We start from the raw sequence: 20,345 nt of genomic DNA, 5'->3' as shown, positions 1-20,345 counted from the left end.
CCCCTTATCCCCTTCATTTCGCTTCATTTCGACAATTCCCTTGTTTCACACATCGGGATAGGTTTCAATCAAATGATGTTTATGAGCAATAAAAGATGAATTTTGGAAACCTGAGAGATTTTTTTGTCAAAAATAGGCCAAGGAAGAAAAACCTCCTTCACTTATTACACAGGTTTCATGGTTTTAGATAAATGTCAAAAATACAATCGCCTCAGGAGAATTGATGCACCTCTGAAGTGACTTTGGGAAAATCAAGTTTTCTCCTAGCGTGGTTGGTCAAATGACTTTCTTGATGAGTCAAATGGTAACTAGACACAAAGAGCTCTCCAATGCGATATCATGAGATAAATTTGGAGTTGAGGAAGGCATTCAAAACTTGACTGCAACAGAACTCTGCCTTGAGGCATCCTCATTTGGCACATTTTGACCAGTCTTGGGAGATTTGATTTTTGACAGGGCAAATGGACACCAATTTTGAAAATTCCACTTGGGTTGGATAGTAGACGGGCAGGTATTTCCAACAAGCCAACCCGAGCTCAATTTGAACTCCTAAATGTACCTTAAAAATAGCACAAACGTAGCGTGGAACATATATATTTTTTGCCCTAATTTTCATCTTTCATCTCAAAAACTCGGCTAGTTTGACCAGTTTTGATTTGTGATGTAATTTGTGACTTTTCTTGATGTAATTGATTGAAAAATGATGTAATTTGACACTTAGTTACTTGATCTAGAAGATTCATTCACCAAAGAATGAAAAGTTAATGAATGAATCAGTTTCCTACCTTATAGAGGCAAGTTGTTTTGACTGCCTAGATTGTAGTGCTTTGTTTAGAATTAGTTGAAACAGCTCCTAGAATGATGAGCTCGACCCCTAGAGGAAAGGGAAGAGGTTGGCTTGCCTATATTATGTAATTTCTAAGTCATTTTCAGGGTTGGACTCTTGGGAAAAGCTTGACACCCTATTGTACATTCACTTCTGCATTTTTGGCAAAGGAAAGACCAGGGTTTTGCAACACTGTTTGGGATCCATGTGGCTTTATGTGTTGATGGTGTGCTTCTTTCAATATTTTTAAGTTGTTATGTGTATCATATTACTTCTCTCATATTCTGGAATTGAACAAATGAAGTGTTAAGGTAGAATCCATAGATTGTTATGCTCTGCCTTTAAGTTTGTTTGATTTTCCATGTTTTCGTCTATTTAAGGAGAATCCTTGAAAGCTTCTTTCTCTCCTTAGCCTCTCACCAGTCAGATCAAGCCATTCATTATCTTTAAAAGCATCAAGACAATCACCAACCTTGCCCCAAGTAGACCTCTGCAAAAACTGTGTCTCATCCCCGCACCCAAAATTGTCTTTTCCTTTGATTCATTAAAAACCCCAAAAATCAACTTCAAACTCCTTGTACTTCATACCTAGCCTAATATAAATTATCAATTTAGTCATCTCGAGCCTCATTGATCACCTTTTGCCGAGATTGACCCGGAGAGAGCCCTCTCCTGTCCTCGTAGGGCTAGCTACGAGGCTGAGCGTGGTTTGATGTGGACATAGAACCTTGTCTTTTCAGCCTGAGACAAATCTAGGCTCTAACAAATGCCATTACCTACTTAGGAAGTAAAAAAAATCTATTCAAGCTAATTCTATGAGGAAATGAGAAAAAAACATCTTTTTGGATTTTTATGTATTTTTAGGTGAAATTGTCATGCATGTAATTTATTTGTTTGTGAATGTCGCAGTGATTAGGTGGCGATGGAGGGTGACTTTGGAGTTTTCAAAGGTGTAGGAAGGTGTGGATGGGTCCTAGGAGGCCTTTGGTAACCTTCTGGAGGCTTTCCCTGCAATCAGACTTCAAAAAGTCACCTACAGGAATTTCTACAGGAGGTTGTAGGGGATCTACAGGAAGTCTACAGGAGGATCTACAGGAGGATGCCGAGAGCTATTTTAGAGGTTTTGAAGGTGGGAAAATGGTTGGAAAAGGTAGATGAAGGCTATAAGGATGTGTTAAGGTGTCTAAGTCTCATCTAGAAGGATTAGGAAAGAGAGAGGTGGTTGGATTTGTTCAAGGAAAGGGAGGAAATTTTATGAGAAAAGTGCAGAAAATTAGGGCAGATTTATGAGGGGATGTGAATGACCTGTGGAACATGTAGCAAAGAGAGATGGTGGTGGCTGATTTATTGAATTATTATGAGCAGAGATGTACTGCAAGAGAGCTGCAAATCAAACACTGAAACTGAGCAAGCAAAGAAACTAGCTGCACCAAAAAAACAGAACTGTATCTCATGTTAACCTAAATTCTGATTTAGGAAAATAAAATGTTGAAAAATACTATATGGAAAGGAAAGCATGAATGGATATTTATTGTCGAAACATAAATGAGCATGACAAAATAGATCTGAAGCAAAGCATTAACCTCTAAATCAAACTACAACACTAGAAATTGCATGGAGAAGGAAAATCTGTGTTTTTGTGGTAGCAAGAGGGTCTTGACCTTAGTTCATGGTCCCAAAGGGAGGAAAGGAGGTCAAGGCTCTGTTGATGGCCCTTTTGTATCTTTCTCTTATCATTATTTAACCTACTTCAGCAAACTGAAATGGAAACAACTATTTAAATCACCAAAAACAACCTACTCTAACCAATGAAGAAACCTATCTAATAGCAACTAATTCACAAAATACAACAAAATATATAAATACAAAACAAGAGGTGTTGGGCATCTTGGGTTGGGCCCTAACCCAAGAGCTTCAGCCCTCTGAGGTAACTCAGTGCTGGCTCAGAAAAGATTTCATCTTCATTATCAAAATAATAGTCACATTACCTGAAATTGTCCATAAAGGTAAGCTCGAAATGAGGTGAGTAAAAGCTACAACAAAAAGTATGAAAATTTGACTAACATCCAACAACCTACTGATGCCCTAGGCCTCTCTATTTATACAACTAGATCTCCCAACAACTCTCCTAAAATCAGGGAGGCTTGGCTCCTAGGACTTGAGATAGACAACAGTTAAACTTCACTTGCTTGACTGCCTCCTTGATGAATTGATGTGGTTGCTTGTGCTCTGAGATTTTTGAAGGAGTATTCGAAGTAGGGAGTCATCAATGAGGGGGACACCCTCCTATAAATCCTCTCCCTTGTCTTCCTCAAATATTGGCTGCCAAATGCTTATTAAACCTTTGACTTTGTCTCAAAATTGACTAAAAATCTGCATAAAGCACACATTAGACTTCATGGCATAATGACTAACCCAACTCACTCTATTACCATAAATATAGTCAAAAACATGAAATAAACTAATGAGAATGGTGGATTAAGCTAAGTTAGGAGGCCAAATGAGCCCATATAATTACCCATTTATAGGGCTCATCACCCTTTGTATTATATTCATTCACTGGAGAGGTTCCAATACTGGGCCAATCCATGTCTTGAAATTGTGAAGAATCAACATTATCAAGAAATTCTCTAATTTCTTCCACTTCTCTTCGTTTGTTTGGTAGGTGAGCAAAAAAAGAAGAAGGATGAGAGGGAAAATGCTCAACAGGAAACCCTTCATTATTAGTTTCATTGATCTCAGATTCTTCAATATCACAATCAAAAAATTTAAGCATAAAGGAGACAACTGTTGATATTTCAGGCAGAGCATTCACTGAATCATAATCAATTACAACATCTCGCTAATATTGATCATGTTGGATTTTGAAAAGCAATGCAATCATCACTCGAGATATTTTGACATAACATTCATAATATTTAGACTGAGCGGCATGTCTCCTCACAATTAGAAAGTCAATATCTTCAACATGTCGAGGAAGACTTTGTACAATTATTGAAATATGTTGAGGAAAGCTAATTGTATGACCACTATACTTATATTTCCCACCTCGAGCATGTGTCACTTGCAAAATAGGATTCACACGTGCTATTAGAATTTCTTCAACTCGAGTAAGAACTCTTAAAATATGAGGTTGATCACGTGGATCCATGTTATTATATCGAAAAAATGATGGGCTCCTCTTTCACTCTTACATCGTTTGCAAACAAGTCCTTTAGAATGTCTCACAACATGGATTCTGAGATATGATTCTTGGCAACTGTGGCACATTTGGACAACTGAAAAGCTATCTATCTTTGCTCGAAATCTTTTATGCACTGCAATCATGTTTTCATCAAAATGAATATGATCTCTACTGGCCGAACCATGTTGAAAACCATTTGGAAGAGTAAAATCTCTTCTAACATGTACTTCATCTTCAGGAACATTAGATTCCCCTCACAAATTTGAAGCATGTGGAATGGATCTATGAGAATGTCTTTCCAAATTTATGGTGTGCATTTTGCAACCCTGAGAGGATGTAAATGTCTCTTTGTCATAAAAGACTTTAAAATTTAATTTCCAACTAATTATAAATGAAAGAAATGAAAAAGAATCAAATGCATTCAAAATTTACATTTGTGTCTTTTTGTGGATGAGGGTTATGAGATGGTTGCTCTTGGCTTCTAACATCAGTGGATGGAACATTTTGGGATGTAGTTTCTATGCCTCTATTCAAATGAGTTTTTTCCTGTTTCAAAAAAATAAAATACGTTATAAAGCTAAATGTCGAACAAAGAAAGATTCAAAAATGGAAAAGCAATCAAATACATTGAACATCTACATTAGTTTTACAATTTGATGTTTTGGATTCCAATTCTTCAACCTAATGAGATGAGATAATGGTTTCTCCATAAAAGGTTACAAAATACAATTTCCAAGCAACTGTAAATGAAAAAATGAGAAAAATATCAAATTCACTCAACATTTATATTTGTTTGGCGATGTGTATGAACGTTATGAGATGGTTCCTCTTCACTTCTAACATCAGTAGATGGAACATCTACGAAGTTAATTTTTATGCCTCTATTCAAATGACTTGTGTGATGTTCAAAGAAAATAAAAAACGTTATAAAATTCAATGTCCAAGCAACTAGAAATTTAAAAAATGAAAAGAAAATAAAAACATTGAAAATTTACATTAGTCTGGCAATTTGATCATCAAGGAGAATTCATAGGAAGGTTATGACATGCTTCATCTTTACTTCTCAGATTAGTATATGGATCACTTTGGGAATTAATTTCTAGACCTCTAGTAAAACAAGTTGTATCCTATTCCAAGAGAATAAAATAACATAAGTTTAGTAAACAAAACTTTGTAAATATAGGAACGTAATAAAACAACCAATATTGCAGCAAAAATAAAATTATCATTGCGTTAACTCCATTGTTCCATGCAAAATGCTATCAGGGATGACTAGTTCTCTTGGTGGGACCACATTACTTTGAGAAGCGGGATTTGAAGATCAGATGTTTCGAGCAACTAGCTCCAAATTATCAAACAAATGGCCAACTAAAATATCATCCAAATCATCACACAAAATTTCATCATTACCTCCACCATGGATGTTTTGCAACCTTTGGCCATCAAAACATGCAATTGGACACACAGAAGGGTTAGGGTGGAAATTTGCATCCACATTATCGATATGGCGTTCTTCTCGATTGCAAGATGTTTCCCCAATGTTATGAAAATTTTCAGGAGAGCATCGAACAACAAGAATATGTTGAGAAGGAGCATATCTTGATAATGAACTATCAACAGGAAATGTTCTTTCCATTATATCATCCATAGTACGATACTTATGAGGAATTATAAAATCATTTTCAAGAGTGGCTTCACTCGTTTTTCTGTCATATGTAGCTCTTCTATGCTCATTTATGGAATCCTTATTTTGTTGATACAGTAAATGACGACTTTCATTAGACCTCTCACATGATTTTGGTGAAAAATTTCGTTTTCTTGTACGCTTGCTTGTGCATTCAGATGAAATGTCTACAATGAATAATAAAATATTCATTATGGAATCATAAACATGGAACATAATAAATATTTAATATAAACAAACAAAAAGAATGAAAAAGGCACAAGTCTTTTTTTGGAAATCGTAAAAAAATATAGAAAGTGTATATGTTATTTTTTTCCAACCATATAAACTTATCAAAATGTATAAGGCTTTTTCCAAATGGCTAAAAACAAAAACAAATTTTTCAAAATGGAAAAAAATAGAAATGAATTCTTCCAAATGGCTTAAACAAAAAAGTATAAATTTCCATGTATCATATTAGAATCAAAATGAAACCCATACTATTGGGACACAATACTCTAAGAATTATATGAATTGGAAGTATATATAAAAATTTGGAACTATATACTATCAAAATATAAATGCAAATATTAAAATGTACATAAACATATAACATTGTTTGAGAATCAATGACAAAAACCAATACAAATAACATGTATAACATAACTCATAGAAATTATAATTATACAAACAAACAAAAAAGCATAACATAGAAACACATTTACATGTAAATAAGAAAAATTTAGGGGAAACAATATGAAATATTTTACATCATAAAGATCGATACAAATAAGTTTTAAAGTATTACCATAAAGACCCATAGTATGTATAGAGATAAAAATGGAAATATTTTCTACAACCATAGAGAGTATATAAAATGGAAAGATTTATAAGAACTCCTAAGAATACTAATATCGTAAGAATCCATAACCATATCCATTGGTGGAATCTCATCAACATAATCCATACGGGGAGCAATTGCAAAAACATTTCCATACTCAATCAAATAATTGCAATCCTCCAATGTTGGGTACCAAAACCCAGACATCTGTTCATTAGTTGAATTATCAATATCTATTGGAAAACAGATGTGAGTCATCATGTCATATAATAGGAAAGGAACTTCACTGCAGTTGCACATAAGAACCAGACCATGGATTGTTCGAAATGGAAGATAACCAAGACATTTGCTATTTATATTTGTATAAAATTCTTCCAACAACTTCCATCTAAAACCCCAATCATCTTCAAACTAGTCAATTCTTCGTTCAACACATGGTTGACCAAATTGGAAATGATCTAATTCTTCAATTGACCATACAAAAGTGGAGCCATCATTGATAAGGCATATCAACTTATTCATGTATATTGCTAATGACATACACCGTATGTCACTGATTGGAACAAATGAAAAACTCCATTCCTTTTTTATTGCATCAAACCAGTAGATTTTATACCTTGTCCAGATACATCCAAAACAATTTACTTTTATAAAACACTACATTCTTAGGGGGTGAAGTGCCACCAAATGGAACAACAGCCCTTTGCCATACCCTATCAAGACTACTACAAACATAAAATTTGGACTGCATTCTGTCATACATATGTTTTAGAACAACCCAGTCATATTTTCTGCTGCTTACATTTTCTAATAATGAAAAGAATCCCCAGTCTCCAATTCGTATTGGCCCTATGTTTTTAAATGCCTTTGTAAATGGATTCGTTACAAAATAGTTGTGTGTATGGGAGCATTCTGTTGGTAAGGATAAAACCACCATTGGTCCAACAATACACTCTACTCTGTATCTTGAATCTATGAATCACAAATGAAACTGAGATATGTGCCCATTTTGATTAAGGTATTGAGCATCAAAAAAAATTCTTCACTATTGAGGAAAGGAACGAGAAATCCAAATTTGTTCGTAGAGACATTCTTGCAACGTAACAAGAAATAAGGGTTTTGCAATTTTTTTTTCCATTTATTACAAATAGTTCTAAACTTTATGAAAACAGATAAAGGGAGCCACAAGAAGACAATTTCAAGAACATTGAATAGAAGAAAACTCTAAATAGCTGGATCCATGATCAAACAATGAAATCACCTAACAGTAAAAAAAACACAAATTTGATATCAACAAAACAATTTAATGTTGAATAAAATAAAAAGTAACATAGACATAATTTACCATTTACACATACAAAAAAACTCCACGTAGACACATTGTATAAAATCAAATGAGCGATGATAACATTATTACGAAACCGAACACAATTCCACAATTTTTTAAACCTATTCTCTATAATCCAAGATTATTAATTTTAGTAAACCTATAATTATGTTTATATTAAGGTCTATGTTTAATATCGATGCTATAACGTTTCTACAAATATATTCATAATATCAAATAAGAACAACTCATTAGGTAGGTTATCATGAAGGAAAACACCTAACTCATAATGCCAACAAAAAATTGCGTAGAAAACACCATGTTATGTTTTTGTTGGACCACACAATTTTCCATTTTGTTAAAGATAAAAAATGTTAATGGTTGTGTAAAAGTGAAATTTTAACTAATAAAAAATAGTTGGGGAACAACTTGGTTTTTTTCTATATTCAATATCGCATGGCTACTTGGTTTGTATAGTAGTGAATTTATTTTAGTTATATGTTTTAATTATATGTATAATGTGAATCATAATTAACTATTGTCAATTGTGATTAGGTGTAATAACCACCTAAATAAGGAGTAGTCTTTAAGGTGTAATAACCACCTAAATAATATTTGGTTGGAATTTGAAATTTTTTTGTTGACTCAATCATAAAGAATCGAGACATATCAAATTAAAATTATATTACTAAATTTCTAAAACAACACATTCTTATATATTAATTTTTTTCATATTTAGGATTAATCTAAAATCATTTTACTTATTTATTAATAAAACAATAGATTGTTAATATCATAAGATAATCTTTGTAATGGACTCCATTAATATCACAACTTAATTATTCTAATGGAATACATTAATATATACATGATTATGATTATGTGGTATATGAAGGTTAAATTAATAATACTAAGAAATTTAAATAATAAAAAATGTAGTATGTTTTAAGTTTGTGAGATTTTTCAACATAATTTTATATATTTATAACTTTTTTTAATTATTTGAATTTCTTAATATTTATTAAGAAAATGTGTTTCTAAAACAATTAATTCTATATGTTTCAATTGTTTAAAAAAAATAATGATATATAAGTTGATCTTAATCTTAAAACATAATTATTATTTTAATTTATGTATTTCTAAATATTTTTAATGGGTTGTCTAAAACCTAGATGTTTAGGAATTTTTGGTTGGAATTTGACAATTTTTTGTTGACTCAATCTTAATTTTTATTGTTTACCCAAATTTAATTGTAATTCCAAACGATTTTTGACAAATTTACTTGTAATTCCAAACAATCTTTGCCAAATTATAAACAATAGAAAATCTAACAACACATGAATTTAAGCATATATTAAGTAAGGTATTTAAAGTTAAAAAAAATAAATAAAAATTGAAAAAAAAATTGAAAAAAAAATATTTATTTAATTAATTATCCTTATACATATTTTTATTATACAATGTTTTTTTTTTAATTATAATTTAGGAAACATTAAAAAAAAGGTTACACTAAGAGATTTAATATAACTTTTTATAATATAATTTTATAAAATCCATATCTTATTTTGTTAAGATATTATAATATGTATATAATATAATGAGAAGAATTTTTTCACTATTATCTTATATAATTATATAATTCTATTTCTTTGAAAAAAGTTAAAAGAAATGTTTAAACAATTCTCAATAACATATTAAATACATTTAATTATTTAAATTAATACGTTCTAGTTAAACACATATATATTATCCAAATTCCTATAATATTAATAACATCCAATTACATTTAAAACCCATATGTTAATCATTGTGTAAGAGTGAAATTTTAACTAATAAAAAATAGTTGTGGAACAACTTGGTTTTTTTCCTAGATACAAGATCACATGGCTACTTGTTTTGTATAGTAGTGAATTTATTTTAATTATATGTTTTAATTATGTACATAATGTGAATCATAATTAACTATTTTCAATTGTGATTAGGTGTAATAACCACCTAAATAAGGAGTAGTCTTTAAGGTGTAATATCCACCTAAATAATGTTTGGTTGGAATTTGACAATTTTTTGTTGACTCAATCATAATGAATAAAGAAATATCAAACTAAAATTATATTACTAAATGTCTAAAACAACAAATTCTTATATATTAATTTTTCTCATATTTAGAATTAATCTAAAATCATTTTACTTATTTATTAATAAAACAATAGATTGTTAATATCATAAGATAATATTTGTAATGGACTCCATTAATATCACAACTTAATTATTCTAATGGAATACATTAATATATACATGATTATGATTATGTGGTATATGAAGGTTAAATTAATAATACTAAGAAATTTAAATAATAAAAATGTAGTATGTTTTAAGTTTGTGAGATTTTTCAACATAATTTTATATATTTATAATTTTTTTTAATTATTTGAATTTCTTAATATTTATTTAGAAAATGTGTTTCTAAAACAATTAATTCTATATGTTTCATTTGTTTAAAAAAAATAATGATATATAAGTTGATCTTAATCTTAAAACATAATTATTATTTTTATTTATGCATTTCTAAATATTTTTAATGGGTTGTCTAAAACCTAGATGTTTAGGAATTTTTGGTTGGAATTTGACAATTTTTTGTTGACTCAATCTTAATTTTTATTGTTTACCCAAATTTAATTGTAATTCCAAACGAGTTTTGACAAATTTACTTGTAATTCCAAACAATCTTTGCCAAATTATAAACAATAGAAAATCTAACAACACATGAATTTAAGCATATATTAAGTAAGGTATTTAAAGTTAAAAAAAAAAAAAAAAAATTGAAAAAAAAATTGAAAAAAAAATATTTATTTAATTAATCTATTCTTATACATATTTTTATTATACAATGTTTTTTTTTTAATTATAATTTAGGAAACAATTAAAAAAAAGGTTACACTAAGAGATTTAATATAACTTTTTATAATATAATTTTATAAAATCCATATCTTATTTTGTTAACATATTATAATATGTATGTAATATAATGAGAAGAGTTTTTTCATTATTATCTTATATAATTATATAATTCTATTTCTTTGAAAAAAGTTAAAAGAAATGTTTAAACAATTCTCAATAACATATTAAATACATTTAATTATTTAAATTAATACGTTCTAGCTAAACACATATATATTATCCAAATTCCTATAATATTAATAACATCCAATTACATTTAAAACCCATATGTTAATCGTTGTGTAAGAGTGAAATTTTAACTAATAAAAAATAGTTGTGGAACAACTTGGTTTTTTTCCTAGATACAAGATCACATGGCTACTTGTTTTGTATAGTAGTGAATTTATTTTAATTATATGTTTTAATTATGTACATAATGTGAATCATAATTAACTATTTTCAATTGTGATTAGGTGTAATAACCACCTAAATAAGGAGTAGTCTTTAAGGTGTAATATCCACCTAAATAATGTTTGGTTGGAATTTGACAATTTTTTGTTGACTCAATCATAATGAATAAAGAAATATCAAACTAAAATTATATTACTAAATGTCTAAAACAACAAATTCTTATATATTATTTTTTCTCATATTTAGAATTAATCTAAAATCATTTTACTTATTTATTAATAAAACAATAGATTGTTAATATCATAAGATAATCCTTGTAATGGACTCCATTAATATCACAACTTAATCATTCTAATGGACTACATTAATATTTACATGATTATGATTATATGGTATATGGAGGTTAAATTAATAAATATTGAGAAATTTAAATAATAAAAAATTAGTATGTTTTAAGTTTCTGAGATTTTTCAACATAATTTTATATATTTATAAATTTTTTAATTATTTGAATTTCTTAATATTTATTAAGATATTATTTCTTATTTAATAATGTAATTTTTAATCATATAGTAATCATAATACTCATAATTTAAAAGTTCTTGACCATTAAGAAAATGTGTTTCTAAAACAATTAATTCTATATGTCTCCATCGTTTAAAAAATAATGATATATACATTGACCTTAATATTAAAACTGAATTATTATTTTTATTTTATGTATTTATAAATATTTTTAATGGGTTGTCTAAAACCTAGATGTTTATGAATTTTTGGTTGGAATCTGACAATTTTTTGTTGACTCAATCTTAATTTTTATTGTTTACTCAAATTCACTTGTAATTCCAAACAATCTTTGCCAAATTTACTTGTAATGCCAAACAATCTTTATTCAAATTTACTTGTAATTTTTAATTTTTTTGTTGACTTAGATTTACTTGTAATTCCAAACAATATTTGCCAAATTATAAACAATAAAAAATCTAACAACACATGAATTTAAACATATATTAAGTAAGTTATTTAAAGTTTATTTAAGAAAAAAATGATTTTTTTTTATTTAATTAATGTATTCTTATACCTTTTTTTTTATTATAAAATGTTTTTTTTGTAATCATAATTTAGGAAACAATTAAAAAAAATGTTACACTAAGAGATTTAATATAACTTTTTATAATATAATTTTATAAAATCCATATCCTATTTTGCTAACATATTATAATAAAAAGTCCTACATAGCAGTATGTTATTTTCCCCCCTTCAATTCTAATTTCTATAAGAAGAAGAATCTAGATAAAACTAACCCTTACAATGGTTTAGAGAATGATATTTCTAGCCTAAGGAATGACGGTAATATCCTTTTAATAGGTGGCTTTAATGCTCGAACTTCAAACAACCAAGCTATTATTCTAAGCAATCATTCCAACCCTAATCCTCTTTTGTTAGATGAAGACCCTACTCTAGCTAGTAGGTACAGAAGGAGCTCTGAAGACCTCGGGGAAAATTTGTTTGGGTCAGATCTAGTCAAGCTCTGTAGTGCTCAGGATCTCATAATTTGCAACGGTCTAAAGAAGTGGCCCAATTCCAGCAAGATGACCTGCATCCATGGACTTGGTAGCAGCGTGGTAGACTATGTTATTTCCGATCTCCCATTATACAACGAAATGGTAAATTTTGACATCTTAAATGACCACGAACCTGACTCTGATCATAGGCCTTTACTTATATTTCTCAATTTTGTCATGCATAGAGTTCCCATAGAAAATAATACTTACAGCCAAAAGAACTTAATATTTGATAGAAATAAAAATGATCTCTTTCTAAATGAATTAAAAACTAATTTGCTTCCTTTATCTAGTATAGACAACATAGAAGACCTCTATCATAATTTTACTACAACCCTCTCATATTCTATTAACAAGTTCTCAATTGAAGTTTCAAATAATAAAAGAAATAGCAAAACCAATCCATGGTATGACAAAGATTGTAAAAGTGCGAGGAGAGCAATTAAGGAAGCTATTGATGATTCTCTTAAAATGGACAAGATAAAAATATACAAAGCCCTAAATAAAAGGAAAAAGAGGCAGTACATTCGTCAAAGACAGGAGAATCTCTTACACCTCTCTAAGGTAGCTCCTAAGAAATAATGGAGGCAGATTCTGACTAGGAAGACTAAGGATAATAATAAAATTGCTCTTCATGATTGGAATTACTATCTTAAAAAGCTTTATGAATCTCCAAATTTCATGGATAATTTGGAAACCCTGCTCAACACGAAAGAAGTTTTCTCTTTAGAAGACATTAAGTTTGGGGATAATCGCCTCGCTAATGGGAAAGCTAAGGACATTGAAGGTTACCAGGAGGAAATCTTAAAAATTGAAGGTCTTGTCCTCATCCCCCACATTCACAATCTTTTCAATCAAGCATTCAAGCAAGGGTTCCCTAAACCTTGGACTGAGAGCCTCATTATCCCTATTTTTAAAAGTGGTAATACAAATAACCCCTCTAATTATCAGACAATTATGATCAACCCTCTCTTAGCCAAGTTATATGGTAGTATTCTGGAAAAGAAGTTAAGCATATGGCTTGAAAGTGAAGGTAAGCGGGCTAAAGGCCAAGTAGGTTTCATAAGGCATCACTCAAAAACAAACCACCTTGTTATGCTTAGGATCATTGCAGAGGAATGTCGTAATGATAAATCCAATTTATTTTGTTGCTTTGTGGACTTTAGAAAGGCTTTCGATATGGTTCCTAGATACAACCTTTAGAATAAGTTAGAAGAGCTAAAGGTTCCTCTTGAGTTGAGAGCTGCTGCTATAAGGTTATACGAGAATGTAATTGCCAAGCTAAATAGCAATGAGGGGTGGTCGAAAGATATTAAGTGTAACATCGGAGTTAAACAAGGTTGTCCCCTCTCCCCTACCCTATTTGGCATTTACATCGATAAGCTCGAAGGCTATTTAGAGGAAGCAGGATGTGATGGCACGATCTTAGCTGGGATAGTCGTTATCCTTCTTCTTTATGCTAATGATATTGTTCTTTTGACAAGGTGCTCATCTGATCTTGATAAGCAACTCAAGCTTCTTAAGGATTTCTGCTCTACCATGGGTATGATTGTTAACACTGACAAAATAAAAGTTATGATTATCAAATCCAAGAAGGACACTTACGCTAATTTTATGTATGACAATAATAACTTGGAGGAAGTGTATTCTTACAAGTACCTAGGAATTGATATCCATCACAAGCTCAACTGGAACCATAGCATTGAGAAAAGGATTAACGGGGGGTGGAAAGCTTATTTTGGTCTTGAAATAATTGTAAAACAACAAACCTCGTAATGTGGGATAAAAAGAAGTTCCTCTTTGAAACTTTAGTCACTCCTGTTATCTTATATGGCTGTGAGGTTTTGGGTTGCAGCATCTCCAGAGAATCATGGAGAAAGATTGAGTAAATCCAGAAGCATTTTATAACTTATAACCTGAAAATTAAAAGTAATACACCCTATCCTATTCTCCTTATATAAGCAGGTCTTTCCCCTATTGAGAGCCTAGCTATGCTTAGTTTTCTGTTGTATAAGCACAAACTCAATAACATAGACGATCATAGACTCTCTAAGCTAGCTTTAAAGTCCAACCAAAACCACCTAAGGCTTAATCGAGGGTGGAATAAAGACACAAGGGCCTAGTTAAACTATTGGGAGATCAACGAGAATGATGCATTGCAAAACATAAATAACATTAAAGATATTGTTACTTCTAAGTTCAAAGAAAAATTGTGGTGTGAGAAAGATTTAGTGGCTAAAAGAAAATTAAGTTATTATAATAAGGTCATCAACCCCACCCTAGAAGATCAAAAGTATCTCTCTATTTTAACTAGCTCAAAGAAGAAAATTAATATAGCAAAGATTAGAAGGAATTCTCATGAGCTCCATAGTGAAACAGGTCGTTGGGCAGTTCTTAAAATGCCATGGATGGAAAGGATCAGCCATATATGTGAGAATAGGAGCATCGAGGATGAAAACCACTTCCTCTTAGAGTGCCTTGCGTACAACCACATTAAATCTCAGTTTCACAATCTTTGTTACAATACTGACCTTCCTAGCCTTTTACAATGTCAAAATTATAGTGAGCTCGGGAGGCTTCTCTCCAAGCTTTTTGAGCATAGGAATAAAATCTTAAATCAAAATAAATAATTTGTTTATTTAAGTCCAATAGATCATTGTATAATGAGAAGAGTTTTTTCATTATTATCTTATATAATTATATAAGTCTATTTCTTTGAAAGAAGTAAAAAAAATATGTTTAAACAATTCTCAATAACATATTAAATACATTTAATTGTTTAAATTAATACATTCCACCTAAACACATCTATATTATCCAAATTCCTATAATATTAATAACAACCAATTACATTTAAACCTGTATTTGTTTATTAGTGAATGAATTTTTTATTGAGAAATACACATCTAAATATTCATAATTATACAACGCACACTTTTATTGAATCTAGCAAAATTTCCTCACTCAAGCAACCACACACACATAAGGTTTGACATTATCAATTAGCAGGAAACTTGGATTTAGTTATCCACGTGATTATGATTATGGGGTATATGAAGGTTAAATTAATAAATATTGGGAAATTCGAATAATAAAAAATGTAGTCTCTTTTAAGTTTGTGAGATTTTTCAACATAATTTTATATATTTATATATATTTTTTTAATTATTTGAATTTCTTAATATTTATTAAGATAGTGTTTCTTACTAAATAATACAATTTTTAATCATACAATAATCACAATCATTATAGTTATAAATTAATATTGGGAGTATTTTAAGAGTGTATCTAATTAATGTTTATCTAAAGCTTTCTCGACTATTTGTATATAGTATAAAGCTATTATATTTATTGGAAAATAATATAAGAGAATATTTAATTAAATGGTGAATTTAGTAATAAGGTATTCTGGACTATTTATATATAGTATAAAGTGATTATATTTATTGGAAAATAATATAATAGAATATTGGACTCTATCTTCCGCAAAATATTTGAGGGTACTGTATTAAATTTAAATAGAGGAAAATGATCTAACAATCACATGGGTATTAAATGAATTTTAGTTGGAGAGGTATTTAATGTCAATTCAAACCTAAGGTATCAAAGTTTTGTCATTGAATGTTTACAAGTAACATGAATTTATTAAAAGATTGTTGAGAAATTAGTTTGTCTTTTAATATCTCCCAACTCAAATGACCATTAGTGATAGTGTAATGAAAGTAAGAGACATCTTCTCTAAAGCTTGTGCACTTTAACCTAATTATTCCAATCCACCCAATATTTTTTATCTCTTTGATTAAATTATACCAGTTAACCACTAAAAAGTTTCAATACATAAAAGTCATTCTCATTTTCTTCGTATTTCAATATCCATATATAATTAACTCAAAAAAATATGGTTTTTAACCCTAAACTCATAACCTTAATGTTTAAAATACTACATAATTACCATCTAATTACCATCTACTGACACATAAATATAAACCAAATAAAATTTTCATATATTATTAATTAATTATTCACATATCATTCAAAAAAAACATATCGATATGCTCTTTAAACATTATAATCATCCAAATAATTGAACATTCACACATCTCAAAATTCAGAAGAAATACAAAGAAGAGTATAAAGTAGATGAACAAAATGTACGTAGCCATCTTTGCGCTTGGGGGCAATCGCTGGTTGAAAACTATTTCCAGCCCCCTCGTTGGCTTGGGCTACGCCTTGGCCTTAGAGAATTTTTGGAGGGCTCGGCTTTGGCTTGGGTTCCAAATAATTCAAATTTCCAAACTGTAGCAAACTATAAATACAGGAGATGAAATTTGCATGGGTGGGATTGCTTGTTAAGTGTCTTATATGGAATTTGTTGAACTATGTTAAATTTGAGAAGATATTTTTTCTTCGATGTTCAGGGTAAGAATATCTCTCCACTCAAATGATATTAGTGATAGTGTAGTGAAAGTGCGAAATATCTTCTCTAAAGCTGGTACACTTTAACTTAATTATTCCAATTCACCCAATATTTTTTACTTCTTTTATTAAATTGTATAGATTAATCACTAAAAGATTTCAATACATAAAAATCATCCTTGTTTTCTTCATATTTCAATATCAATATATAATTAACTCAACAAAATCTTGTTTTTAACACTAAATATTACGTAATTAAAATATTACATAATTACCATCTACTTACACATAAATATAAACAAATAAATTTCTCATATATATTATTAATTAATTATTCACATAATTAAAATATTACATAATTACCATCTACTTACACATAAATATAAACAAATAAATTTCTCATATATATTATTAATTAATTATTCACATATCATTGAAAAAAAACATATCGATCTGCTATTTAAACATTATAATCATCCAAATAATTGAACATTCACACATCTCACAATTCAGGAAAAGAAATACAAAGAAGAGTATAAAGTAGTGGAACAAATGATACGTAGCCATCCTTGCGCTTGGGGGAATGACGTCAATTGTTTGTTGAAAACTATTTCCAGCCCCCCTCGTTGGCTTGGGCTACGCCTTGGCCTTCGAGAATTTTTGGAGGGCTAGGCTTTGGCTTTGGCTCCAAATAATTTAAATTTTCAAATTGGTAGCAAACTATAAATACAGGAGACGAAATTTGCATGGGTGGGATTGTTGGTTAAGTTATAATATTGTCCTATATGGAATTTGTTGGCCTATGTTAAATTCAGGAAGATATTTCTTCGTGGATGTTCAGGGTTTATTCAGGACTGGGTGAAGAATATTTCTTATTTTGTCCTATATGGCATCTGTTGCGCTATGGTAAGTCCGGGAAGATATTTCTTAATGGATGTGGATGAATTATTCTGGTTACCAGAATACCAATACTACAAGAGAACTTGCATCGCTCGATTATTACCATTTGGTTGGTTTGCTTTCAAAGCCATTTAGTTTATAATTCTAGTATATGTTATCTATTCATTCTTTCTACATAAATTTTTTTTTTAATTGTGGTAAGGTATGCATGTCAATCTATTCATTTTTTTTACATAAATTTTTTTATTGCGGTAAGGTATGCATGTCAATATCAACTCTATCTACAGATGCAGTGGCACTCCCCATCGGATTGGAACTCAAATAATAATTTTTTTATTTGAGGTTCAACTTAAAAAACAATTCTAAGTATTTGACCATTTGAATATGATTATTCATTAGGGTTTGAGATTATTCATTAATTTTTATTCATTAATTTTTTCTCAATAAAATTATTCTAAAAGAAAATTATGGTTCTTCCCCACATTTCCCTATCACCATCTACTTGTACCATTTAGTCATGCAGCTTATGATAAAGGAATTTTAATTCTTGGGGCTACTATTACCATTTTTAACCAAAAGGGTTCCTCCAATGCATCTTGAAGGAAACCTTGAAAAAACATTAGGTAGAGAAAAGGAAGTCTATGAAAGATTTTGCACATTTCTTAGCACATAGAAGTCGAGAGAAGCCCCTTCAAATCTTTCGAGTAATCCTTCCAGCCCCATTAATCCTTCAACATTTCCAACAACCCAAGTGCTAAGAAAGAAATGCATGCATCCACAGAACCTTTGATTATAATAGATGGAATGGTAATGAATAATAAGTACAATAAATATTTAGTAAACGCTCAAGATGGAATGGAGCCTCAAGGTTACAATTGGAGATGGAGTGGGAGAGTTATTATATTATTCCTCCACGTTACAATCAGAGATGGAGTGGCGGAGTTATTATTAAGAGCATGAATGGTGAAATTGATGGACACCTATTTTTTGGAGTTATTATTTCCATTGCGGATTAGTGGAACAATTGCTGAAATGGTGAAATTGATGGAAACCTATTTTTTGGAGTTATAGAGACACCTATTTTTTGGAGTTATTATTAACAACATGAAAGGGTGAAATTGATGTCAATTTAATGAAAGGATAGGTCACCAATGGTTTGAAATGGATGATCATCTTATTCCGAGAAAATTAAATCCAAAAAAAACATATACTATACTTTCATATCTAAATTTTAAAATGGTAGAAAAATCTTTCATCACTATCACTATCACTATCATTATCACTATCCCCCTTATCACTCAAAATTTTTAAATAACTAATAATATATACACTATCCCTCTTATCACTAAAATTTTTTAAATAATTAAAAATATACACACTAATAACTTTAACCTTGGTTTTATTTTAATCTTACCCTACATAAATCTCCCTTATCATCATTTATTAATATATTAGTTCATCCATAAACTGAAAAATTAATTTAAAAAATGAATTTGCCCTTCTTTTAAATTAAATTTTCTAACAACTTAAAAACTTCATAATCATTAAATTATTATACATTGACATCTCATTATATATCAATATCTACATATGCATATTCAACACATTTCTTCATTATTTTATTCCATATCTACATATTATTTTCATAGGGAAATTTAATTAAATGGTGAATTTAATAATTAGGGATAGGCTTTTCAAATTTCTTTAATTGGTAAATTTTTCTTTACTAAACATTATATATAGAGTAAATTATGGGAAAATAGTGAAAGTTACCTATGTGTAAATATATGCAATTTTATGAAATCTTTTGATATGGATAAAGAAAGAATGCTTTCAAGATAGGTAGATAGTTTGTAATAGTTGGTACAATGAAAAATATAAGTCAACAGGAAAGAAATTATTAAATGTCAATTGAAATAAGGAGATTCATAAAATGAGTGAATGCCAAAAGACTTATGCATACTCGAATCCTTCTTAAAAAAATACAAATTAATTGGCATTGTGAATTTTCATCCTAAAATAATGTGAATATAGTTACATTCACAAAGTTTATTGCTAGGGAAAAAATTAAAGATTAAATGATAACATATGTTTTCTAGCTTAATAAGAAAGAGATTAAGAAAAAATTCTCCTTTCTAACTAAATGTATAATAGGTTATTTGACAAGGAAATTTAAAGAACTGTTAAACATGTTGTTAAGAGAAAACACCCTTTATCTTCCTAAGTTAGTTTTTAACTTACTGACACATGTTATTTAGAATTGGACACACGTTAC

At 29.5% G+C, this 20,345-nt stretch overlaps 1 pseudogene; it reads left to right on the top strand.

Moving 5' to 3' along the window:
• The first annotated feature begins 17,735 nt into the window (after positions 1–17,735).
• On the top strand, positions 17,736–17,850 carry LOC149158860 (U4 spliceosomal RNA; annotated as a pseudogene).
• Positions 17,851–20,345: the final 2,495 nt, after the last annotated feature.

This window comes from Pinus tabuliformis, chromosome 5_2 (genome assembly GCF_031772625.1).
Source record: "Pinus tabuliformis cultivar Carrire ecotype Pingquan chromosome 5_2, CPIR1, whole genome shotgun sequence".
In the NCBI taxonomy this organism is placed as follows: Eukaryota; Viridiplantae; Streptophyta; class Pinopsida; order Pinales; family Pinaceae; genus Pinus; species Pinus tabuliformis.
This window is presented reverse-complemented; position numbering and strand designations above follow the sequence as displayed.